The following is a 26,394-nucleotide window of genomic DNA, read 5'->3' as shown; positions in this document are numbered from 1 at the left end:
CATTACATGTTTGCAGGAGGCAAAGTTACTGTTGTAGCTCCATTGTTCAGTTTGTGACCAGCTCCTCACTCTTTTGTCCTTTAGATTCCTACCGCTGCGGATGAATATGAGATGGAGACATACCCCAGTGTACAGCCCCGTGGTGGACGTGGCAACACTGGAGGACAAGCACATTATCCTCACCTATAGACTTGACAGGGCCACAATCACAGAGCTATGTGCCCAGTTGGAGCCAACCTGATATCTGCTATCTGTCACCCCACTGGGATACCCCCTCTTGTGCAAGTGCTATCTGTACTCCATTTCCTGGCAACTAGTTATTTCCAAGTGACAGTGGGCTTGGCAGCAGGAATGTCACAGCCAATGTTCTCAATAGTGCAGACAAGAGTGTTGTCTGCCCTGATAAAACACATGTGCAGCTACATTGTTTTACCCCTGGTTGAAGATTTGGCCACAGTGAAGGTCGAGTTCTATGCAATGGGTCATATCCCCAACATAATTGGGGTGATTGATGGAACACATATTGCATTTGCCACCCCCCCGGCAGAATGAACAGGTGTTCAGGAATCATAAGAGTTTCCACTCCATGAATGTTCAGATGGTGTGCTTGGCGGACCAGTACATCTCCCAAGCCAATGCTAAGTATCCTGGGTCGGTACATCATGCCTTTGTCCTAAGGAATAGCAGCTGCCCAAATGTGATGGGCGAACTACAGAGGCACAGGTGTGGCTAATAGGTGTGCCCTGGTTCCCACTCAGTATATGCTGGTATATGGGTATGGTGTGGCCCATATAGGATAGTGTGTGGCTAAATGTTTTCCCTCAATATTTGCAGGTGACTCTGGTTACCCAAACCTATCATGGCTGCTGACCCCAGTGAGGAATGCCAGGCCAAGGGCAGAAGAACGTTATAATGAGGCCCATGGGTGAACCAGAAGGATCATTGAATGGACCATTGGCCTCCTGAAGGCCAGGTTCTGGTGCCTCCATCTAACAGGTGGATCCCTGTGCTACTTACCAAAGAAGGTCTACAAGATAGTGGTGGCATGCTGCATGTTGCATGACCTGGCCCTCAGACGCAATGTCCCATTCCTGCAGGAGGATGAGGCTGGAGATGCCCGTGTGGCAGTAATAGACCCTGTGGACAGTGAGGATGAGGAGGCAGAGGATAGAGGATGAGGACAACAGAACATATGTGATCTGACAATACTTCCAATGACACACAGGTAAGACAGTGTTACTTCACATTTCAATTACTTTTGTTTCGATTTGTGTGGCAATGACATGCTGATATTTTCAACTTCTAGGCCCACTTACTGTTCCCTCTGGCAATTCATTTAGCAGATGTTGGTGACCTAACATTTACTCCTGGTGTGATCACTACAGCCGGCTACAGGTCACTACTCTATGCCCATTCTCTGTACAGTTGATTTGCAATGTGTGTACCTGTTACAATGAAGTCATGTTTGATATACATGACATACTCCAAAATAGTTTTTTTTTCAAAGGGTGTTTATTGAAGTGCTAATATATGGAGGGGCAAGTGCAATGGGATGGGGTGATGATTGAGAAAAGTCCAAGGTATTATTCCAGTCTGTTTGTAGCACAGGTGCATTGTCCAAGGGGACATGGGAGGGGGAGCAATGGCAGTTCAAGGTGGACAGGGTGACTGAGTGGGACACAAGGGTCACAATCAGGAAAGTCTCATTTCCTGGTAGGGGTTTTGGCAAGTGCCTCTGGCTTGTATCTGGATCGCAGGGAACGTTTTCAGGGTGGTTCACCTTCTGCAGGGGGAGGGGTACTGGTGGCCTGTGAGTCCTGTGGTGGGGCCTCCTGGCCACTAGCAGCAGCGAAGGTGGAAGGCTGTTCAGATGTCTGGCTAGTAGCAGGGGCCCGCTGGTGTGACACTGCCTCCCTCATAATGTTGGCCATGTCTGCCAGCACCCCTGCAATGGAGCCCCTGCTACTGTCCCTCCTGCAGCTGCCTGTTCTATTGTACATTGTCCAGGATCTGGCCCATCGTGTCCTGGGAATGTTGATAGGCTCCCAGGATCTCTGCGAGTGCCTCCTGGAAAGTCGGTTCACTGGGCCTGTCCTCCCCCTGGCGCACAGCAGTCCTCCCAGTGTCCCTGTTGGCCTGTGCCTCTGTCTCCTGAACTGGTACAGCATGCAGGGCTTGGCACTGGGATGAGTGAGATGTGATGGTGGCCTGTGTGGAAAGTAGTGGAGTGATGGGAGTGAGGGTGAGGGTGAGGGTAAGGGTATGTGATGGCATGCAGGTAGGGGGGTGATAGTAGTAGAGAGTTGACTTACCAGAGTCCAGTCCTCCTCCGACTCTGGCCAAGCCTTCAGGATGCAGTATTGCCAAGACTTGCTCCTCCCATGCTGTGAGTTGTGGGGAAGAAGGTGGGGGTCCACTGCCAGTCCTCTGGATTGTGAGCCGGTGTCTTGCTGCAATAGAAAGTACCTTCCCCTGTAGGTCGTTCCACCTCTTCCTGATGTCATCCCTAGTTCTCAAGTGCTGTCCCACGGCGTTGACCCTGTCCATGATTCCCCGCCATAGCTCCATCTATAGATATCTGCTGCACCTGTGCTCCAAATAGCTGTGGCTCTACCCTGACAATTTCCTCCACCCTGACCCTTAGATCCTCTGTGAAATAGGGGTGTCTTTGTGGTGCCATGGGTGTTGGTGATGTGTGTTGGTGAGGGTATGTTGGGTAATGTGTTGGGGTGTGTGTTGTGGAGTGCATGAGTGGTGTATAGGTGTGAGTAGTGTGTGGCTCTAGTTGTGTCAGTGGTCTTGTTGTCTCTCTGCTGGCAATGGTTTGTATTCGTGAAGGGTTGTGGGTAATGTGGGTGTGTGTTTTATAGTGGTGTGGTTGTGTGGGTGTGGTGTGTGTATGGGCGTCAGGTGTGTTTTGTTTGAATTGTCCAATGTGGTGTTGTTTTGTCTGTAGGTGTCCATTGTGAGTGCGGCTGCAAGTACCTTCAATGGTTTACCACAATTGAATGTCCACCATGGTGATTTGTGGGTCATAATGTGGTGGGTGTAGTTCTGTTGGCATAACAGTGTGGGTTTTGGGACTGCCAGTTTATCACTGACCTTTGGTCTGGCAGATTTGTGTATGTGACTGAATACTGACGGATTGGTGTGTGTGTCATAATAGGGTGAACAGATATCTGCCGCGGACGTGGTAAGTTGGCGGCCGTCAGCGTGGCGGTTAGTGGGATTTACCAATGTCATAATGAGGCCCTACATATTTTCTAATTCTATACTTCCTAAGAAATATATTGGTGCAAGCCAGAAAACCTTTTCCCTGACTGTCTGTTTGGCTGGTAGAACATGCATTACATGTGACTGACTTTTATTTGTGTTTTTTTAAAACTTAATAATACATTTCAGTTTCCCCTTTTACAGGAATAAATCCCTCCTGTGACTTTGTTCACCTGGGCCTACTGAGTTTGGGAGTGACAGATATGCATGTTTTTTTCTAGGGGTTTGAGCAGGGATCCACACATGAGACTCTAGGAAATGCTTTTGTCAGTGGAGCTTCTCGAATGGGATTTCTGCAGTATTGTCTGGCGCTGAGAAAAACCTATCAACCTCAAACATTTGTTAAAAGCAGAGATCCAGGGGAATCGGTCATGCAGTGTGTAGGATTTCTGGAAGGTGTTATTGCCCAGAAAGCTCTAAATGTCAAATAATGGGTTAAAAAATCAAGCCATAATTTCTTCACTTTTCTGTAAGTGAAAACTCTAGAACGTCTGGCAAAAGGGAAAAGTCCCACCATACAATGCTCTAAGACGTTTCTTGATAAACAGTATCCAACATGTGGAGGTGGGCCTATTGCACGGGAGAGGAACGGGCCAATTTTTAAAATGTATTTATTGGGAGTTTAATAAAGCCCAAACATGACCCAAACCTATCAGATCACCATAAAGGATAAAACATACAACAACGTAAACAACAAGTTACAGAGAGGTTAGTTGGGGAATGGAGAAAAATAAGCATACCAAAAGAAGATTCTGGTTGTTACAGTATGTTATATTATGTTGAGCTGTATAGCACACTAATCACTCAATAGGGTATCCAAGTGCTTGGGCAGGTGTGTAGGTTTGTGGTCCTCAAGGTGCGTATACGAAGAGCCAGGTCTTCAGCTTCTTGTTGAACTCAGGAAGAAAGGAGGAGGCTCTGATGTGTTGAAGGAGTGCATTCTATGGCTTGGGTGTGAGATTGGGTAGGAGAATTTAGGCCATAGATTTCCTTTTTATATGATAAGAACAGTAAGTTCATTAGGTGTGTTTCAGGCTGTAGAGTTTTCATGCTCTTCTAGGTAGGAGAGTTGGATTTTTCTGTCTTGAATCTGCGTGCTCAAGAAGTAGGCAGCTTGAGAGGTAGCCTCTACAGATGGTGAGTTTCTGCGTCAGGTATTCTACGGTTCGATGGTGCAATGCTTTGTATTTGATACAAGACATCGTTAGGATGGAGCATTGTTGAAAAATGGACTATTGGTAAGGGCAGGTAAGTACCTACACTTAGCAATAGGCCACTAACCTCCACTCAGGTCCAGTTAGCTCTCAATAAATTAAACCCAGCTCAATCCTTGGTAGCTTGGCAACGAGTGACAAGGCTTACCTTAGGAGACTGGTGTGTTAAGCATTTAAAATTCACAAAACAGTAAGTAATTAAAACACAAAACAGAATAAAAATCCAACATCAATTTATAAAAATAGATTATATTTGTATCTTTAAAATGACACCAAAACAAATAAAATTGGGTAAAGAGAACCGGCGATATGAATTTTCAAAGAATTCATGCTTTTAGCAGTTGGAAATGAATAGGGCCAATCTAGACATCTGGTCGCACCTCGACTGGGGCAAAATCAAAGTTTAAGTCCAACCGCGATGGAGCCCTGCTCGGCTACAGCCCGCGGGAGGCCGTGGTCAAAAGTTTACCTTCGGACTTAGTTATTTTCTTGAAGATTTTCTTCAGCGGGACCAAGTCGTCAGTCCAATCCACCACCTAGAACTCTTCCTAAGATACGCTTTGCAGGAGCCCTTCGGAGAGATTTTTGCCTTCAGACTTAGTTGTTTTTTCGAGATGAAAATCCTTCGACTCAGGCAAACCTGAATCTTGATCCGACATCCTTGGAGCCTTCTTCAGATACACTGCCTAGGAGGTCCCGGTCAACTTTCTACGTTCAGACTTAGTCACTTTTTCAGATATTTTCTCCACCGGGACGAACCTGCAAGTCAGGCCAGGTCACGGTTGAGGCAAATTGGCTAGAGTTGCCACTGCGGGTCGGTCCCTTTATGGAGCTTTTTTCCAAAAGTTCTTCAAAGTTCCCCAAACTTCTGGATCTTATCCTAGATCAGTCCTGTTTTCTCACAAGCATGCTTTGATAGAGTGATCAGCGATGGGGTGGAGTGCTGAAAGCGACTTGGCCCCGATACCAAAGTGGCGGCCACATTGAGTGTGTCCTTTATTGGAGGTAGGGGAAATTTCAGAATGCTGGTGATCTAGCAATCTAGTCTTGAAAATGCAAGTGCTTGTACCAAATTTGGCACTATGCTGTTGCAATAATAGGCTCAACTTTCTTAAGTAGGCTCAACTTTTTTAAGTAGCCTGAGTTGATACAGTGTGCCCTTACTAGTGGAGCTATTGTGGGCATCATGTTGCGGTGTTTGTCTAGAGAGATTCCTAGAGATTTGTTACAGTCTATGATTTTCGGTGTGCAGTCGAGAGCATTTAGGTAGTTTAGGCAATTGTGTTGGAGGTTGATTGAGATGGAGGAATGAGAAGAAATCCTCTTCAGTGGGTTGAGTTTCAGGTGTTTGTTTGAAACCAGACCTGTGGTTTGATCAGAGTTCAATTAAGGGGAAGTATAGCCTCTAGAGAACGGATTTTGAGGAAAAAGCTGTTTGTCAGCTGTGTAAAGATGTTATGTAAGATTTACCTCATGGAGGATCAACACTAGAGCTTCTGTTGATTGACGGGGCAGAATTAGAAAAGATGTCCCTAGTTTTATCTCTTGGAGGCAGTTGTTGAAGTATGAGGAGAGCCATTTCAGGTCTTTGCCGCCCAGCCCCATCCATGACTGCAGTGTGTTTACAAGGATGTTGTGATTGACTGTATCAAAGACTGAGGAAAGGTCAAGCATTATGACTAGACAGGATTCTGCTTTATCCAAAATGGGGAGGGCATCAACCAAGATGTTGATGATGTCTTTCTCCATACTGTAACCAGCTCTGGAGCCCAACTGGAAATGGTCTAGGAGGCTGAATTCCATATATTAGTTGAGTTGTGATACAGACTTTTTTGAGGGACTTTTGTTAGGAAGGGAAGATGGGACACAGTGTAGAAGTTGTTCATAACATCTGGATCGGCCCCTTGTTTTTTCAGTAGAGGTGCAACTTGATTTCTTTTCAGATAGACTAGAACCACCCCTTGTAAAAGTGATACATTGATTATAATGGTCCAGAGCAGGGTTATCGGAAGTCTAGAGTTCTTGCTTAGGATGGCTACTATGGGGTGCAAGATATGTGTTATAGGGTTAGTGTTCACTACAATTATGATAAGTTGGTGTTCTTTAAGAACCTGAAAATTTTCCAGGAGGCACTGTTTTAAGGATTGTAGGAAAGTACCATCTTGCCTGGCATGTTACCCCCATTTTTTACTTTTATGTATGTTTGTTTTTGCCTGTGTCACTGGGATCCTGCTAGCCAGGACCCCAGTGCTCATAAGTTGTGCCCTGTATGTGTTCCCTGTGTGGTGCCTAACTGTATCACTGAGGCTCTGCTAACCAGAACCTCAGTGTTTATGCTCTCTCTGCTTCTAAATTGTCACTGTAGGCTAGTGACTAATTTTATCAATTCTGATTGACACACTGGAACACCCTTATAATTCCCTAGTATATGGTACCTAGGTACCCAGAGTATTGGGGTTCCAGGAGATCCCTATGAGCTGCAGCATTTCTTTTGCCACCCATAGAGAGCTCAGCCAATTCTTACACAGGACTGCCACTGTAGCCTGAGTAAATAACGTCCACATTATTTCACAACCATTTTACACTGCACTTAAGTAACTTATAAGTCACCTATATGTCTAACCCTCACTTAGTGAAGGTTGGGTGCAAAGTTACCAAGTGTGAGGGCACCCTGGCACTAGCCAAGGTGCCCCCACATTGTTCAGGTCAATTTCCCCAGACTTTGTGAGTGCGGGGATACCATTACACGCGAGACCTACATATAGGTCTATACCTATGTGTAGCTTCACAAAGGTAACTCCGAACATGGCTATGTAACATGTTTATGATCATGGAATTGACCCCCCAAGCCAAATCTGGTATTGAGGTGCCAATCCCATGCATCCCCGGGGCTCCAGCATGAACCCTGGGTACTGCCAAACTAGCTCTCTGGGGTTTTCTCTGCAGCTACCGCTGCTGCCAACCCTCACACAGGTTTCTGCCCCCCTAGGGCCTGGGCAGCCCAGTCCCAGGAAGGCAGAACAAAGGATTTCCTCTGAGAGAGGGTGTTACACCCTCTCCCTTTGGAAATAGGTGTTAAGGGCCTGAGAGGAGTAGCCTTTCCTGGCCTCTGGAAATGCTTTGATGGGCACAGATGGTGCCCTCCTTGCATAAACCAGTTTACACAGGTGCAGGGATCCCCCAGCCCCTGCTCTGGCGCGAAACTGGACAAAGAAAAGGGGAGTGACCACTCCCCTGTCCATCACCACCCCAGGGGTGGTGCCCAGAGCTCCTGCAGTGTGTCCCAGACCTCTGCCATTCTTGAATGCAGAGGTGAGAGGGCACAATGGAGACCTCTGAATGGCCAGTGCCAGCAGGTGACGTCAGAGACCCCTCCTGATAGGCTCTTACCTGGTTAGGTAGCCAATCCTCCTCTGAGGGCTATCTAGGGTCTCTCCTGTGGGTTTCTCCTCAGATAACGAATGCAAGAGCTCACCAGAGTTCCTCTGCACTTCCCTCTTTGACTTCTTCCAAGGATCGACTGCTGACTGCTTCAGGACGCCTGCAAAACCGCAACAAAGTAGCAAGAAGACTACCAGCAACATTGTAGCGCCTCATCCTGCCGGCTTTCTCAACTGTTTCCTAGTGCTGCATGCTCTGAGGGCTGTCTGCCTTCACCCTGCACTGGAAGCCAAGAAGAAATCTCCAGTGGGTCGACAGAATCTTCCCCCGCCAACGCAGGCACAAAATTTCTGCATCACCGGTCCTCTGGGTCCCCTCTCATCTTGACGAGCGTGGTCCGTGGAACACAGGAGCTGGATCCAAGTGACCCCGACAGTCCAGTGGTCCTTCTGTCCAAATTTGGTGGAGGTAAGTCCCTGCCTCCCCACGGCAGACAGTAATCCTGTGTACTGCGTGATCGGCAGCTGCTAGGGCTTCTGTGCACTTTTGCAAGACTTCCTTCGTGCACAGCACAGCCCTGGTCCCCAGCACTCTGTCCTGCATTGCTATTGCATGATAGAGTGCTATATGATATAAGTGGTATAGTAGGAGCTTTGCATGTCTCCTAGTTCAGCCTAAGCTGCTCTGCTACAGCTACCTGTATCAGCCTAAGCTGCTAGAACACTACTAATCTACTAATAAGGAATAACTGGACCTGCCACAAAGTGTAAGTACCACAAGGTACCCACTATAAGCCAGGAAAGCCTCCTACAAGGATTTAATTACTTCTGTGTGGGGTCCACTATTATGCCAGCACTGTCTCCAGGACAGGCTTTGGAGGGTGTGCGTGGGCAACGAGAGTTATCTTGGGACATGTTATTCAGAGAGCGCTCTTTCTTCTTGTACATGTCCCTGAAGCGGTTGTTGAATTCCTCACGTCTTCCAGTTGGGTACATCCTGTCTATTTCCATTTTGTAGCAAATCTGTTGCCTGATACCACTGAAGGGTTTGTTTCAGGTGTTTTTTTGCCACTTCTACAGTAGTTAGGAATGATGATATGACGACCATATTAGCAGTATACTAATCAACAATGTCACAGATTTGTCCTGTTTCAGTCCATTGTTATAAGTGAGGTACTGTTTTTAGCAGTCTAAGAATTGAAACATTGGGTACAGGACATTGGTTTCTCACCACAAATCCCAGAAAAATTGCCCCAGAAACGTGAGGAAATTCTATTTTATGAACCAAAGTTTGATATTTGCAGTGCATTCTGGGTAAGACAAAGTGAGTGCTGACATCCATACAAACCTCACCACACAGGTTTCCCTCAGGAGACTAGTTTCCAGAAATGTCATGGGTTGTAAGGTTTGCCTTGATGTCGGCTGACGTAAGCCCAAATACTTAAGATACCATATCCTTCAACCTAACACCATGGTTCTTTCCTGAGCTTTCCAGAGTTTTGGTTTTGGGCCTCTCCTGTCCTGGATGGTAGGCCCATCCATACTTGTGTGGTACAATTTTAGCTGTGAGCAATATGGAAACACATGATGGTAGGGTATAACATTTGCTATTATCAATTTAATTTCCCTCTGTTTTTGGCAATTTATTGTAAGTCATTGTCCACAAAATAATGTTTTCAAAAAGATTATCTCAGAATTATCTGGTATTGTGGGTTATCCAGAATATCATCCCAAATATATAATCGCCAACATTTTCATTATCAAGGGATGCATGGTCAGTACCAGGGAAAAACATGGCTTGCTTTCTGAGTCCAGATAAAGAGTACATTTGAACAAACTACAAATGCTGTACATGTCTGTCACCAAAATAATCCAAGGGCCATAAAGACTCCTAACTGGGAGAATAAATTGTGTGTGCGTGTGCCCCTAAAGGAATCAGATGCTAATTATCTTCTTAGCCCAAAAACATTATCCAAACATTTTGCTACTGGGTCTTTGATGTGGCGCAGACCTGTGAATTTCAGCAAAAAGCCAGAGGCTTTTTGTTTTTGGGCTAACAAAAACATCCAAACAGTGTCTGACTCTTTGCTGGGGTACAGAAGTGTGCATCTCTGCCCCATGCAAGCAGCTACAGACTATTTGAGGTTGTTCTTGGACTAATCAAAAGACAGAGAGCTTGTGTTTCACTCTCTAAACCAAACTCTATAAATGAGTCCACAGGGCCATCAATAGCTTTTTAATGAGTAAGCCCTCTCCACGGTTTAAAACAAATTATATACTCAGACCATAATGTAATGAGTAGCCAACATTTTTCATTCCCACAAAGTTTTTGGGGCAAATTCATCAAGGCACAATTGTCACCAAACAGGTCACTGTACCTACAAGGAAGAGAAGGAAAACAAACACAAGAGGTAGTCAAACTCAAACATGTACTGTGTTCAAACAATATACAGGTAAAAGAACATGCATGCTCATATTTACCACATTGCTACCAGGTGAAGATATACCAGTGGTCAATGGGTTCACTCACTTGACCCAAATAGCAGTGTTGAACAATCTTAAATAAATAAGTTAAAATGTTTAAAATACATCACTCATACCACAGAATTGGGAAACTTTATGGTAGAGATTCAAAGTCGCCCTTGAATCATAGACTCAGGAACTGATTTAGATTTCGGTCAAGGGGTTACTCAGTCACAAGTGTGATGGATATATTGTCTGCAGAACTCTAAATCCCATAGGAACTAATAGGATTTAGATTTTGGCAGACGGGATATCTGTCACCATTGTGACTCAGTAACTCCTTGGTCGAAATCTAAATCAGGAATCAGACCAATAAGGTTATGTAATGTACATGAGATAATGAAACATGGAACACAAGCATGAAGAAGGACAGACACTCTGCTGACCCATCCTATATTTAATTTGAGAATTACGTAATGAAAACATTATAAATTCAAACTTGCAGCACTACTTGGCATGAATATATTCACCATAGAAACACCACATCAACAAGCTAATCAGTAAAATTTAGAACCTAGAACACTCAGAGGCATAATCAGAAAATCTCAGAAAATCAAAATTCCAATGGCATATTCTGGGGAAAAAAAAGAAACTGCCAAACATATTGGTTACAACACTCATCTCATGGTGGAGATAAATTATGCAGCCACTTGATAAAGTGCTGGACATGGGTACAAGCCCCTCTTTGGGTGCTGGCGGATAGATTAAAAGTGTACACCAGGTGAAAACACAGTAGAGGAAACCCCTTCTACAGTGTTCCATTGGCAAGGTAAAGGAGGAGATAAAGGCTCATCTGCAGTACCAGGAGTTCATTACTTGGTACAAACTATCACAAGACTGAGATATGCAGTGTGAAGAAAAAAACGCTTCTCTACACTACAACATGGTACAAGCCTGGGATGACTAGAACAGTAAGACCCAAAGCACCATCTTGGAAGTATGTTGAAACCAAAATGGCGTAGACTCCTGAGGGTGGGACTTGTCACTTCTAACATGTGAAGGTGAATGGGACCCATTCAGTGCTCTGAAGGACACCAGAGCCAGCCCCACCATGATAGTGGAAAGGCTAGTTTCCCAAGAGCAGTACACCAGGCAGGTGTGTAGATTGACTCCGTCCCATGGGCAGGACTTTTTTCACTCTGGTATCCCTGGAGTGGGGTGGGGAGGTTATCTATAGGAGGGTCATAGCTAGTCCCCAGATGCCCAGAGACTGAATTCTGGGGTATAAGCTATCCCCGGTGGTGGGGAATTGGGATGGTGGCTGATAAGGGCTCCCTGACATTTTAATTATGTGGAATTACCACTCCCTGTAGAGGGTACAGGAGCCCAGATGGAGTTGCAGGATGAGGGAGTACTCACCCCTGTCCCCTGTTCAGCCTAAGGGTACAGACCCTGGGTTGAAGGACCAGTTTCAGGATACCACCCCTGAGCTGGTGGTAGGGACAGTAGAGAAAGGGTGCCTAACACCTGGGGCTACTTCACCCACTATGAGAAACCACAGTGGTCAGAGACCACTGGATGGCCTGGTTTTTGACACTGACGGATGTTAGTAGCCTCTGTTGGTTGTTGAGTGTGTGAATATAAATTTTCCTTGGATTGGGAACAGAGGGTTAATCCAAGGGGTGGAATGGGTCACGTGACTTTGGTGGTCATAGTGGTACTCTCTGCCTACTGGCATACATTTGGGAGCAAGTTAATGTTAAATGCTTCACAGATTAGGTTCACAGGTGAGGAAAAGGGTTCCCCGTAGGTCAGTTCAGTGGCTCGGAAAAGTATAGACACTGCGTCTGACTGAATTCAGAGAGGCGTAGAACTGACATGTGCCCCTACAGTAGTGGGCGACTGTCCATGTTTTATTGCCTCGGCAGGGAAGTCCATCAAAGTATTGATTAGTCTACCCTTGCTTTTCCCTGGAAGGTGGCGTGTTTGAAATGGCCGTCTCTGTAGGGTCACCACCATGCTTTTTGCCATCCTCCTTTCATTTCTACTGAATGTATTTTTCTTGGCTTTAGGATTCTGGGACTCTGCTAAAGTGCATGTGTTTTCTGCTTAAACGCTGCTTACATTGGCTTATCCACAATTGGTATATTTAACTTACTTAGAAGTCCATAGTAAAGTGCACTACCTGTGACCAGGGCCTTTACATTAAATGCTACTAGTGGGCCTGCAACACTAGATGTGCCACCCACTTTAGTAGAAATGTAAACATGTCTCAGACCTGCCATTGCAGAGCCTATGTGTTTGAAAACTGTCATGTCGACCTGGCAAGTTAGCCTTCTTGCCAGGCCCAAACCTTCCTTTTTAATACACGCAAGACAACCCCTAGGGTAGCCCTGGAAATCCCAAGGGCAGGGTGCAGTGTATTTAAAAAGTAGGACATGTACTTCTAAGTTTTTAATGTCCTAGTAGAAAAAAACTCAAACTCATTTTTCACTATTGCAAGGCTCATGTCCAGCACGGGATAACATTGGGATTACCTTATTACATTTTTTAAGTGTAATTTCCAATTGGGAAAAGTAGGGACCCGAAAGTTTGGTATCCCTGGAATCACAATTTAAAATCTCAACTTATGGTGAAGTCACCTGTGACCGTAAGGCTTCAGTCTGCCCATCTACGATGACCGACCTACTCTTCGCACCTGAGGACCACCACCACCTATACTCTCCTAGCTGCTGGTGAAGTTTTTCACTGTGAACGGGACTCGGCTCAAATCTTGAGAAGGCAAAACTTCAGTGGGACTTGTCAGGGACTGTGTCCAACCCACACATGAACGTGATTGGCCTGAACTTTTAATTTTCACCAAGTCTGCCACAGCCAGATGGCCTTGGTTGACGCTTCATGCTTTTAAGCACTACACATCAGTTCATTCTTTAAAAATTCATATCTTGACTTCTAGTTATTGGATTTTTGACATTTTCATCTTATTTTGTTCATAATACTAAGCTCCATTCTTCTAACAAGGTGTGGTGTCTTTTTGAGTGTTGTTTCCACTGTTTTACAGTTTGAAGTGTTGCGCAAATACTTTACACATAGCCTCTTAAGTAAAGCCTGACTTCTCCTTACGAAGCTATAAGAGGGTGAGCATAAGGTAATTTATGGTGGATATCTGACTCACCTTGACTACGTTTGTGGTTCCTGCTTGGACAGGATGCATACCTCTGCCAACCAGAAACCCAGTTTCTACCAGGGAGGAAGCTGTATGTGTTATTAGATAGTACTATTGCCTCTTCATTGCAACTACCAATGTTTTTCATTATATCCAAACATTTATCTTCTTTCATAATATAAATACATTGCTGTGTTATATCTGACAACAAGGTACAATGTTTCTCTCATTTGCACTACTATTTATTCATTTCATCATAATGTCAAAAACGTCTTTAAAAAGCATTCTTCTCAAAGTTCTTTTCCACTTCTTTGAGTAAATTCAAGTCCATACATTTTGAGTGCATATTTAAAATATCCACTCTACTTTCTGAGCTAATCAGGATGTGAAGTCAGTGCAGTCTATACTACATGTCAGCTAGTACTTAATCTCCAGTCACCATACATTGTTATTCCATAGACTAGTTGATTCAAAAGCCTCTAGCAATGTCAATGCGTTTAGTAAGGTGTCCTTAGGACGGACTTCAAGGACCTGAAATTGAAACAAACAGAGGAAATTCATTATGCTACCTTAATACTGCCTCTACTGCTAGAGTAAAAAACATCCATTTAATCATGACCTCATTTGAAAAACAATAGTATGATAGCGTGGTTGGTCGTACAAATGCTGGCAGTGCTTATCAAAATGAAGCAGTATTCACCAACTAATATTTATTTCAGAATTTCACATTTGCATTCACTTTTATTTAATTTCTACTTAAAACCATTTCTTAATACTCTAGAAGATGTAGATAAGACAATCAATGGAAAAACACATATTAAACTGGAATTAACTAAGGAGGAATTCCTGGTGATAGATTCCCTAGCTAACAATGAATCCTTAACATAAAACTTGCAGACAAAGTTGGAGGAATAATTTTAATGAGCATAAAATACTACACAGAAGATATTTGGGTCAGCTTAACAATTTTGAAAATTGAAATAATCTACAATTTGACCCTAATGTAGAGATTAGAGAGTAGATCCAAGATATCTCAAAGGAAGGACTTCAGAGAGGGTGAATCTCCAAAAATGAGTTTGGTTTTGTACACAAATGTGGGACCCGGAAACCAGTGCTGAACGCATTAGCAAAAACTCTGACAAAACCTCCTGGATGCTTCATTGTTTAAGTTTGTGGCTCTTTTTTACAGTTTTTGTCACAATATATAGGCTTTAGTCTTCAAATATTTTGTAAAAAATAATATCAAATCATTTGTAACAAATTAAATGCACCAGTTGAAGGCATAGAGTTTTATCTTGAAACTTTGTATACTAATATTCTTAAGTGGAGACCCTGGAAGTGTTTAGGGACATTATAAAGGAATGTAAAGATCCACAGAATGTTCTAGCAGACTATACACTATAGGAGTCATTATGAGACCACCAGGGCAAAAATGTGCATTTACGTTTCGGCGGCCCACAGAAGAGTGCTGGTGGTATTAGGAGCCTCCTTTCCACCAGGGTTTTCGCGACGGTAGCACAGCAATGAAAACCCTGGCGGAAAGGCTACCGGTGACAGGGAATTTCTTCCCTGTCACCAGTAGATGACTCCCCCACCACCCCACCAAGCACTAATCCCCTTCGCTCCCCTGCCAGACACACAACACCCAACCCCCTCCAGACAGAGCACCCCCTACCCCGCTCAGACGGAGCACCCACCACCCCCTCCCCGCATACATGCACACGCACACAGACACCCACACACACCAAACATACACTCTTTCACCTGCACTTACATACACGCATTCACTCACATGCATCCATACTCGCATTCACCTCAGCACTCATACACACATTCAACCACACATACTCACACCCATCCAAACACGCATACTCACACCCATCCAGACACCATACTCACAACCATCCAGTCAAGCATACTCACACCCATCCAAACACGCATACTCACATGCAGACAAACACGCATTCACCACAACACTCATACTCGCATACACACATGCATGCACACTTACATGCAAACACGCATGCTCTTCTACATTTAGACACGCATACAACCACGCATACGCTCATTAATGTACACATGCATACAACACACACTCATACATGCACACACAACACCCCCCTTCCACCCCTCCCCTGTCGGACGTTCAATTTACCTGGTCCGGGGAGGAGGTGGTCTGACAGGAAACGGGCGCTTCCACCTCCGGCAGCACCCCGCCAGCAGGACCCCGCCAGGCTGTATTATTGCACATAATAGGGCAGGTGGTGTCCTGCTAGCAGGGCAGGGCCGGTGGTGGAACCCCCCCAGCGCCTTTGCCCAAGAGCATGACTACTGCTGGATTTCCACCAAAGGTGTGGCAGAAATCCAGCAGTACCCGTAACATGGTGGGCAGAAGACCGTTAGCACCGGCGGTCTTCTGGCACCCGTGGCTTTGGCAGTCTTCAAGGAAGACCGCCAAAGTCAAAATGACCACCTATCTTTAGCTAAGATAGCACTGATAAAAACTAAGATGAGGAAAATGAGAGAACTGTTATATTCTTTAGTCAGAAATAATGCAGCATTCCATTTCAATTATGAGAGAAGGAAAATATTTGGATAGGATGAAGACCTTGGTAGTTGCCATTAAGAAGCAATATTACCTCTTAGTAACATATATATTCTTCCCTTTCTGGTGGGTCAGCCCAGATTTTTTGCCTTCAATGTTGAAGCTGTTTTTGTTGGCTTTTAGGACTCTGTGCACTTTATTCAACTAATCAGTTGTAAAGTTATTGCGCTCTCCCTTGTAAACATAGATATAATGGCCTACCCCTGATTGATTCATTTAATTTAGTTCTAAGACCCTAGTGTTTGGTACTATAAGAGCTGCAACACTCATTGTGCCACCCACTAAAGTAACCTTGTCAGGTCTGCCACTGTAACCTGTAGTGCAGTTAGAAAAATACATTTTAACCTGGCAAAATATTATTTTTTTCAGGCCTCAATCTTCATTTGGATACTTATAAGTCATCCCAAAGACAAGTTATAGAGGCACAAAGGTCAGGTTGAGTGGTATTTGAATTGTAGGGCATGCATGTTTATGTTTTACAAGTCCTCTCCATTAAATAAACCCTGAAATCATTTTTCATTGTAGTAAGGCTGTCTCTTCCATAGACTAACAATGGGATACATTATTAAATCCTACTGACTATAGGCACTTCTCTATGCCTCAAATATTTTAATGGACAGAGAGCATTCAAAGAAGCGTTTTTTATATGAAACAGGAATTGGAGGTTGGAACGGGGGGCTAGGGACAATTCTATTTCCTCACCTTCTTCTTCCAACACTCTTTTGGTTGGGAGAATGGGTGGTGAGAGGGAACTTGGGAGAAGCTGGTCCTTCCACCCTCTCTCTCACCTCCCTTCCTTCTCACCAACAGAAACAAATATGTCAATGAAGCTGGTGGACATGACTCAGTAAGAACTGAGGCAATTATAATGCCCTTTGGCCCCTTCCATAGCTGACCCCCCTGCTGAATCCTTGAATTGACAGGGAAAGGGCTAGATTTCCCTCCCAGGTCCATTTGATATGTGTGTACTGTAACTAGATGCTTCATTAATGGCATCACACACATTCTATTGAAGCAGTCTGAAAGTGATACACTCAGGCAATCCTGTAGTATGCAAAGTGGAGTTTATTAACGGGCAGTGGCTTCTCCCTTATCCTAGCTATGCTTTCTTTTGCTGTGTGTGTGTGTGTGTATATACAAATGTATATATATGTATATATATATATATATATATATATATATATATATATATATATAGTTGATAGATAGATATAGATATATACATATAGATATATATTTTCACTGAAAAAACAAAGGTTACAGGCACGTTATTTTTAGGAAATAGAATTTTTTTTAAACATAGAAATTCCCTTCAAAAACCAAAGGTTACAAGGACGTTATAGTCAAGCTCAGATTTTAACCATACCAAACCATAGAAATTCACCAGTTAGAGTTACTCCAAGTAACTATAACTTGTGACCTAGGTAACTATAACTCGCGCACTCGCCATGCACAGTTTTTTCATCCAAAATTTTACTGCAAATATTACATTGATATTATCAATGATGTTATGAAAAATTGCATTATTGCCTTAATTTGTGGTGTAATTTGCAGTGCAACCTGTATACTGATATACAACCTGACTTACTATTCATAACAGAATCAAGGTTTGGAGATGACATGGCCCCAGTGTTGCATGAAGCCATTCCTTCAGGCTATCAAACCATCACACAAAACCATTTAGACAAAATAGGAGGTGGACTAGCTATTATATTCAAACAAGTAATAAATCTCAGCAAAACAGAAGACATTTCCATAAAAGGTTGTGAGGCTCTCATCACCAGATGCAACCCTACACTAACTTCCTTCTGTAACTTTATCCTCCTTTACAGACCTCTGCCTAACAATTCAACATTCCCAGACACATTTCCAGACAAAGATTCAAACCTTATAATGTTATATCCAACCTCTGCATTCCTGGGTACCTAAGAATTTGGTTTGACAAACCCAATGTGCCACATCCAAAAACTATCACCACTGGCCTGTCACATTGAACCTACATCAGATAGTGCACAATCCCACACACATCGCTGGACATATCCTAGATATAATTTTTGCAAATCCAGAACTGGTTACCATTCAAAGCATCATGCCAGTCACAAGGTCAGACCACCATTTGATAACTGTCCAACATAAAACACCACAAATCGGCACACCCAAGATCACCTTACCTACATCCATCTATTGACCATGGAACAAACTCTATTCTGAAGACTTAGAAACACAACTAACACCCAACACAGATTTAGACACAATCACTTAAGTTCAAAAACTTTGTGAGTGGCTACAGGAAGCTTTTGATTGCCTAATACCACTCTAAAAAACTAAACAGGACATAAGAAAACCAACAACGTGGAGAAATACAGAGCTAAAAAGGATAACACAACAAATCAGAAGGCAGCAATGAAACTAGCTCAAAACAAACAACATTCAAGACATACTTCACCTACACAAATGTAACAGATTATACAAATCATCAATCAAAAATGCTAAAAAAGGTACTACTCAGACAGAATTAAAAATGCTAAATCTGCAAATTAAGAATTTTATAAATTCTAAATGAACTTTTAAAAAGCAAATGCGTGGAAGGAACTCATCCTATTACTCAAGAATTCACAAACAAACTGGCAAGTTGTTACTCAACCAAGGCAGACACATTGGACTCCTATTTAAAACTAAGGAAAACCACTAGCACCAAACCATTCCTAAAACGCCCTCCAACAGCAAGTTAACCCAGCCTCTGCACTCCTTCAAGCTAATATCACAAAGTGAATTTATGGATTTAGTCAAAGCAAGCAGGCCTTCCAGCTGCCCTTCTGACCATTGTCCACCACACATCTTCAAGAATAGTCTTTTATCTACATCTGCTGCCACACCAGTAAGAAGAATCATTAACAATTCTTTAACTACAGGAACCTTTCCTGAAAACCTTAAAAAGGCATACATACGTCCATTATTAAAGAAATCAAACCTGAACCTACATGACCCCAATACCTACAGACCAGTTACAAATAGACCTATCCTGGACAAACTGATTGAAAGACCAGCATTTGCCCAGATGTCAAAATTAATTGAAGAAAACTCCATACTTTCACACTTCCAAACTGGATTTCACCCAGGAAGACGCACTGAATCTGCAATCATCGCAATCTGGGATGATCTTAAAAACACAGTTGCCCACAATGCTATTGTTGCACTACTTCTCTTGGACCTCTGAGCTGCCTTTGACACCGTTGACCATGACACCCTAGCTCAAAGGTTCCACAAAGCCGACATGGAGGGGACTGCTCTCAACTGGATCACATCCTACTTTCAAACAAAACAAATGTCATCTATTCCCCCTTTTTTCATCCAAACCCTACTTCACAAAAGCAGGGGTCCCTCAAGGATCAATCATCTCACATATGCTTTTCAACATCTACGTAACATCATTACCTGAATTTAGGTGATGTATCCTTGAGGGACCCCTGCTTTTCTGAATTGATCAATGAATTTTAACTCACATGCTACAACTATGCAGATGACGCACAAATACTCCTTAAATTAGAAATCCCCAAAGACATTGAAAACTCACAAATCTTCAGTTGCCTCAGAGTTGATGATCAGTGGATGACGGTGCCATCTCAAGCTGAATGCTTGCAAAACGGAAATACTCACATACTCACTGGAAACATTATGACCCACTGTGTGCCTGGCCTGACGATCTGGGACCACCTCCTCAGGTATCTAAGGAAGTTAAAAACCTTGGAATTATCATGGACTCTAAGTTAACAGTGAATGCCCAAGTGTACAAATTAGCACGATCAAGCTTCATCACCTTGAAAACTCTGCGATGTATCTTCCCTCACCTCAGATTTCCTCCCAAGGCCCAGGCTTCTATCTCTCTTGCAGTATCTAAACTAGATTACGTCAATAGCCTCTAACATGGATTATCTCTATCTACTATGAAAAACTACAACGCATTCAGAACTCAGCTGCCAGACTACTACATGTAAACCCACAAGTCTACATCTCCCCTGCCTTGAGGGCACTACATTGGTTACCGGTTGCCACAAGTTCCACCTTCAAGCTGCTTTGTATCACCCACAAAGAATACATGGAACAGGACCGCTTTTCATCAGGAAACAAATCACCAAATACGTTCAACAAAGAAACCTCCCCTCAAGATTGCCACCCGCCTTAAATCACCACCATACAAGAAAAAGACAATAGGTGGTAAAATCCGTCTCTGTTCTAGCAGCCAAACTATAGAATTAATTGCCCCGAATATAAGATCCACTGTAACTATCTTGTCTTCAGAAGACTACTCAAGAGTTGGCTCTTTTATTCATAACCACCATATCCAAACTACCATTTCCAATCAGCAATAGACTGCATATGCCTGTGTTGGTAAACATTTATAATCTGATTATGTGTATAAATGTAGATATGTCTATTTACTATTTCATAATAATAAAATATGTACATACTCTTTAAGACTGTTTAACAAATTTATATTTACCCACGGTTAAATGTATATACAGTATGTGTCTGTAGGCGTGTGTGTGTGTGTGTATGTATATATGTGTGCATATATGTATATATAACTATGTATACAATGTATGCATGTGTATATGTGTATCTATATACATATTTGCGTCTATTATTCTATGCTTAACATGTTCATAAGTCATTGCATAGTTCCTAGATAAGTTGTTAGATTTGATACTTATGAATCCCTGCTTCATTTTATCTATCACAGTGATCAAATGTTATCTTAAACATTTTATCAACAAGCATTTCGTTACTGAAATTGAGAAAGGATAAAACAATGTTACAGAAATATACAGATAAACTAACTTCAAATATTGCAAATGTCGAAAGTCTGTGTTTATAGAGCACAATTTCAAATTTCAAAGTATTATATCCATTATTATATTCCTTACACATATATTCCCTCACTATGTATTTATGTATCTATATATTTATTATTTTATTCCAACTGTACGAGAAAGGGAAAAAAATTACTCTCCCGTTAGCTTTGCTCTGTCTCCCCGTCACACTATACCTCTATCAGTCTGTCCTCCACCCCAACTCTCTGACTTGTCCCAAGCCCATTACACTACTGTGAGCTCCAGAATAACTCAGCCTAGGCTCCTCTATTGCTCCTAGCTCACCTCAAACCTCAGTTTGCTACTATGATCTCCCTACTAAATTCTCCCTCACTTATCACACCTTTGATGCATCCAAAATCCTTCTACTACTGTGATCTCACTAACCCCTTTCTAGACACCTTTCCCTCCCCCATATCTCCTTTACTCATCCCAAGCTCATCCTCTTACTATAAACCCCCAATTAACACCTCTGGATTCCTCCCTCTTCTATCCCTCCATTATTCTATTCAAACCTACTAACAAATACACATATCCTCCACGCTAATAAACTCAAACTAATCCTAATACTGTATTCATAGTTCCCTATACTAAATCACCACTAATCCTCTTGGGTTCCGGAGTAGCGTGCTACGAACCGAAAAACACTTCAACGCCTCGTCAGGGGTAGTAATCACTAAATAAATACAATTACAATAGTATTTTAACAGCGTGGAATCTTGGTTAGCAAGTTGTTCACCCCTGTTGCTTAACAATCAGTATAAACATTGCTAGAAACCTATCTATCTATCTATCTATCTATCTATCTATCTATCTATCTATCTATCTATCTATCTATCTATCTATCTATATAAATATATATATATAAATATATATATATATATATATATATATATATATATATATATATATATATGTGTGTGTGTGTGTGTGTGTGTTAGAATTGGGGTCTTTGGTTTACAGTCAGGTTACCCTCTGTCCAAGCAAGGACACTCACTCTAGTCAAGGTAAAAGGGAATCACCCTCAGCTAACCCCTGCTTACCCCCTTGGTAGCTTGGCACAAGCAGTAGGCTTAACTTCAGAGTGCTAGGTGTAGAGTATTTGTACCAGCACACACAGTAACTTAATGAAAACACTACAAAATGACACAACACAGATTTAGAAAAATAGAAAATATTTATCTAAACAAAACAAGACCAAAAGGAAAAAAAACTCACAATACACAAGTCTAGTTATTACTAAAAATGCAAAAAAAGTATTCATGTAATTTTAAACAGAACGCTAATGCTGTTAGCGTGAAAATGTACCTTGGGTGCATCAAAAATAACTCCGCACGGGTGAGTGTGTGTCAAAAAGGGCTTGCGATGCATCGATTTCACTCATGAGCGAGACCTTGCGTTGTTTCTCCTTTAGTCAGGTCGGCATGCGTTGTTTCTTCTCTCCGCAGGAGAGCGATGCATCGATCTGGTCAGCAGTCTCGGGTCCAGGCAGGACTTGCTTTGTTTTTACACACCCAGCAGTGTTTGCGTCAGAAATTCAACCACACAATGGTCTGGAAACCACGCAGCACGAGTTGCGATCTCACCATCCTCTGTCAGCAATGCTGCATGTCATTTCTCTGGCCGCAGGCGTTGAACTTCTGGTCGTGTTGCAGGCAAGCGTCGATTTTCAGCCACAAAGTCGGCGGTGTGTTGATTTTTCAGCCGCAGATCAGAGTTACGGTCTGTGCGTGGATTTCTCACTCTTGGGCTGCCAGCTTCTCTTCTCAGGGCCCCAGGAACTGGATGGGCACCACTTGGCAGAGTAGGCTTGTCTCCAGAGGCTCCAGGTGCTGGCAGAGAGAAGTCTTTGCTGTCCCTGAGACTTCAAACAACAGAAGGCAAGCTCTAAATCAATCCCTTGGATATCTTCACAAGAAGGAAGGCAACACAAAGTCCAGTCTTTGTCCTCTAGCACAGGCAGAAGCAGCAACTGCAGGATAGCTCCACAAAGCACAGGCAGGGTAGCTCTTCTTCCTCAGCTCTTCAGCTCTTCTCCAGGCAGAGGTTCCTCTTGGTTTCCAGAAGTGTTCATGAGGTAGAGTGTCTACCCCTAGAAGTGTCTAAAGTCTGTGGTTTTAGGTCCTCTTCTTATACCCATTTTGGCCTTTGAAGTAGGCTTACTTCAAAGGAAAGTCTCACACACGGGGGTTGGAGACTGCATTGTGTGACGGCAGGCACAGCCTTTTCAGGTGCAAGTGGCCACTCCTCCCCTCCCTCCTAGCACAGATGGCTCATCAGGTTATGCAGCCTACACCCCAGCCCCCTTTGTGTCACTTTCTTGAGAGAGGTGCAAACAGCCCAACTGTCAAACTAACCCAGACAGGGAATCCACAAACAGGCAGAGTCACTAAAATGGTTCAGGTAAGAAAATGCCCACTTTCTAAAAGTGGCATTTTCAAGCACACTGTATTTTTAAATTGTAAGTTCAGAGGTCACAAACTCCACATGTCTATCTGCTTCCAAAGGGAATCTACGCTTTAATCATGTTTAAAGGCAGCCCCCAGGTTAACCAATGAGAGAGATAGGTCTTACAACAGTGAAAAACGAATTTGGCAGCATTTCACTGTCACGACATGTAAAACACATTAGTATCTGCCCTACCTTAACCATACACTGCACCCTGCCCATGGGGCTACCTAGGGCCTACCTTAGGGGTGTTTTATGTGTAGGAAAAGGGAAGGGTTAGGCCTGGCAAGTGGGGACATTTGCCAAGTTGAATTTACAGTTAAAAACTGCACACACAGACACTGCAGTGGCAGGTATGAGACATGATTGCAGGGCTACTTATGTGGGTGGCACAACCAGTGCAGCAGGCCCATTAGTAGCATTTGATTTACAGGCCCTGGCACCTCAATTGCACTTTACTAGGAACTTACCAGTAAATCAAATATGCCAATCATGAATAAACCAATCAGCAGTACAATTTACACAGAGAGCATATGCACTTTAGCACTGGTTAGCAGTGGCAAAGTGCTCAGAGTTCTAAAGCCAACAAAAACAGGTCAGGAAAAAATAGGAGGAAGGAGGCAAAACGTTTGGGGATGACCCTGCAAAAAGGGCCAGGTCTAACTATATATATATATATATATATATATATATCAGTACAGCAGTGAAGAAGTAAAAGATGTCCTTTGGAGGTTGATTGTGATTTTGTTAATGTTATGGCATAAACTCTATTCCTCAAGCATGGCAGTGCAACAAGAATCAGGTATCAAGGTGCTCTACAAAATGGAAATGCAAAAATAACATATATATGTTTTTCCAGAATGTTACTTATTGTACACACCACATGTAATATAATCTATAACAACATGCAGCACTCCAAGATAATGTAAGGGAGGTTGCACTTGGATTAATATACTTGCTGCAGAGGTCTGTTTACATCCTGTATGTAACAGCTTCAAATCACAGGGAGCCACACTTCCTTCCATCCTTCTAATTGCTAAAATCAATTCAATTAATTTGGGAGGAGTGAATGTATCCTCTTGCCAACCAGGTTTTTTGTTTGTGACAAACTTTACACCTTTACATTGTTCTGAAGTTTGTCGCCTTGGACAAATTGAAACTGGGGGTAAAAGTTTTCACTATAACAGTTTTCACTTTTTGCCACTAAACCTTTTCCTCTATGTTTTAAATGTGGTACTATTTTTCAAATTCAGTAAACATTCTAAAGATCATAAATATTTATAGAAGATCTTCTACTTTTGCCTGAGATTAACGGGATGATTGTGACTAGAGGATTAGTCCTGATCAGTTATAATTATCACACTCTATGGTTTTCCCCTGAAAAGTTTCACCAAGTAAAACATAGATAAATTTATCAGGCCCAAGACCAATAAATAGGTCATACGCAGAATTTGGTGCAATAAATATCAGGTCCACGTTTTCTGCCTCATTACCAGGGCCAAAACCTAGAATAGGAGGCTTTTAATGCGTCTCATAAATTCTTCACAGTGGTGTACGATATTTAGTAAGCCTGGGCGAAATTTAAATCATTGGCGTTATTTGCATAATTCCACGAATTTCGCATTACGCGTGTTACACGAAATTGCAGAAGTTAAACCTCTGCATGTAATTACACATCATTCACAGTAACAAATTACCTAGAATGGTGCCATTTCAGGGTAAAAATGTACTGCAAATGCATGGAAATAACAGAACGATAGTGGCTCGTACTTGTGGTGTTTTTATTTAAATGCGTTTTTGAACCCAAAGTTTATACATTTCACACTAAAATATAGCAAGAAATTACAGATTTGCATTTCGCAGAATTATGCGTAATATCTCGTAACTTTGCCATCATTTTGTTTAATTGTGCAAAAGCGAAGTTCACAAACTGTGGAGGACACCTCTAGGATTTACTAGGTGCAGTCATATCACCCACTATTCGGACCACGGCATAATTAGGGCCTACGACAGGTTTTCGTCTCTTCCTTTATCATTTTCCGAAGTCAAAACAGCCAGTCTGCAATCAACCTTACTCACTTGTGAAGCTTCTAACTCAGGCAACAACATGTCATGCTCTCGGCATATGTTTTTCCATGTGTTGTCTATCCTGTCCATAGACCCCGACAAAATACTTATACATGAGCGTAATCTTGCACAGTTTGTGTTGTGGGTGATTTTTCTCCTTGGGTGGATACACGTTTTTGCATAATTTCCACCCACAGGAGACTGGTTTGAGCAAAAAAAATATCCTTCTGGAATTTTAAAACTTATGTGTGCTACCGCTATGATGCATTTTCTACTTTAATCAGTTTCCAACAGTATTTATTATAACTGTTTGTAGGTGAATTATTTTTTTTAATACAACTTCCACGCAAATAGCTGGTGAAATGCGTATTGAATAATACATATATTTTTAGTGAAAATTGCAAGCATTTTGCAACAAAACAAAACCTTTGCAACAAAACGTTTTGCAGTTTAGCTCAACACTACTTGTCATGCTACATGAACATGGTGGGGAGGATAGAGTGTGACAAGTAAACCCATCTCAGAATGGGGTATTTTAGAGATGGGGCACAGAGGCCTGTAGTTTCAGCACACCCCTGTAACTGAAGCAACTGTCGTTCATGGAACCTTGGTAGGATAAACGTGCTCCTCTTCCTGGATTCTAAATACCTGACTTATAAGATAACAGGTACCAACACATTGTAAGACATCACACTTCTTCCTTGCATAATAAAATGTCAAATAAAAACAGAAAGGAAATGTATTCATAACTAAAAATTAGGAACGCCAATGAACTTTTAGCACTCCGTTAAAACAACATGTTTTCATGTGATATAATACTGGCGATCACATGCAAAATCTATCTAAGTAGGATGGTGAAGTAAAGGACAGCGGCTCTGCCTGAGGTGCGTTCAGAATGCATTTATTG

This window comes from Pleurodeles waltl, chromosome 6, assembly GCF_031143425.1.
Source record: "Pleurodeles waltl isolate 20211129_DDA chromosome 6, aPleWal1.hap1.20221129, whole genome shotgun sequence".
NCBI lineage: Eukaryota > Metazoa > Chordata > Amphibia > Caudata > Salamandridae > Pleurodeles > Pleurodeles waltl.
The sequence above is the reverse complement of the archived record's forward strand: the minus strand, read 5'-3'. Positions refer to the sequence as shown.